General features: G+C 47.2%; 1 protein-coding gene across 1 annotated transcript in view; it reads right to left on the bottom strand.

The window, feature by feature from the left end:
• Positions 1-1,751, bottom strand: part of Setx (senataxin) — a 74,907-nt gene that overhangs the window by 67,272 nt on the left and 5,884 nt on the right. The gene's annotated exons all lie outside the window — the stretch shown is intronic.

Consider the following 1,751-nt stretch of genomic DNA (forward strand, 5'->3'; position numbering starts at 1 on the left):
GGCACCAATGGCTCACGCCTGTAATCCTAGCTACTCAGAAGACTGAGATCTGAGGATCGAGGTTCCTGCCCACCAGCCCAGGCAGGAAAGTCTGAGACTCTTCTCTCCAATAAACCACTAGAAAACCAGAAGTGGCACTGTGGTTCAAGCGGTAGAGAGCTGGTCTTGAACTGAAGAGCTGAGGGACAGCACCCAGGCCCAGAGTTCAAGCCCCATGACCAACAACAACAACAAAAATCTTCTCCTTAGAACTAAGATAAAGTTTTAGGATTGGCTGAAGTGGTAGACTGATAGCAAAGCAAGTATGAGGCCCTAAATTCAAACCCCAGTACCAGCATGTGTGTGTGCATGTACCTGTGTATATGTGTGTATGTATATGTATATATATGCATATACATACATATAAAATATGCAAAATTTACTTATTTGAAATATATATATACATATCACATTATATGTGTGTGTACTTGCTGGGCACCACAGCTACTCAGGAAGCCAAGATCTGAGAATCAAGGTTCAAAACCAATCCCAGCAGACAAATTCAACAAACTCTTATCTCCAATTAATCAGCAAAAAGCCTGAAGGGAGAAGTGAAGGTATGGCTCAATGGTAGAGCACCAGCCTTGAGTGAAAAAGCTCAGGAAGAGCTCATAAGGCCCTGAATTCAAGCCCCCAGTACTGACCCAAAAAAAAAGGGGAAGGGAGTGAAGCATTCTACTAATGATTCTGAGAAAATTGGACCTGAGAACAATGACTGTGTAATGTGTCCTGGGTGCCACTGCATCTGGGAGGCTGGTTGGCCTCATCCTCTCTTCCAGTTGGCCTGAAACCTTCTCTGCCTCTCAGGACCCTGTATGTGTACCCACCATGGCACCCATCAATGTGGTCTGAACTCCTACTGACTTTCATTAGCTGCCCTAAGCAGTGTGGATCTGTTAAGGCAAGGACCTGCTCTCTCTCTGTAGCTCAGTGCTCAGTGTATGTTTTACATATATATATATATATACATGACTGAAAATAGTGGTAAAGTTAAAAAAAAAAGTAGTGATTACCTTGGCAAATGTTCTACAGAGAAGTGACCCTCTCAGCGCCTACTACTGGGCTTGTGAGGAAGAAAGGATCCATTCATATCCATTCAGCCTTTTGCATCCGAAAGAACATTTCTGAAATTCAAAAAGAAACAAAACTTATAATGTGACTTTTAACTTTTTAAATCTCACCTCAGCATCATATCAACCTCACAAAACCAGCACATCTGATGAGGAAGTTGGGGCAGGTTAGTCGATCCGTGCACACACTAGAAATGAATAAGAGGTACACTCTAATTCTGACACCCTAGATATTCAGGGAACTTCCCACTCAAGAACAGCTCTACACTTAGCCAAAACTCCCTATCATCAAGCTGGGTGCTGTGGCTCACGTCTAACTACTCAGAAGCTGAGACCTGAGGTTCACGGTTCAAAGCCAGCCTGCGCAGCAAAGCCTGTGAGACTATCAAAAAAAGAGCCAGAAGAGGAGCTGTGGCTCAAGGGATAGAGCGCTGGCCTCGAGCACCAAAGCTGAAGGGCAGCGCCAGGCCCCGACTTCAAGCCCATCCCAGCAAGTGCAGGTGACTGCAGCCCGGGCTGTCCACCCTCGTCCCCAGCAGACCTGTCTCCCGTGGAGGGCGCCTTTCCTTCCGCTGCCCGTTTGGCGCCGCGAGCTCTCACGCGGGGCGCAGGGGGCGCCCGCGAAGCCGGGTCGGGCCGGCT

The sequence above is a fragment of the Dipodomys ordii genome, unplaced genomic scaffold (assembly GCF_000151885.1).
Source record: "Dipodomys ordii isolate 6190 unplaced genomic scaffold, Dord_2.0 Scaffold55, whole genome shotgun sequence".
Lineage (NCBI taxonomy): Eukaryota > Metazoa > Chordata > Mammalia > Rodentia > Heteromyidae > Dipodomys > Dipodomys ordii.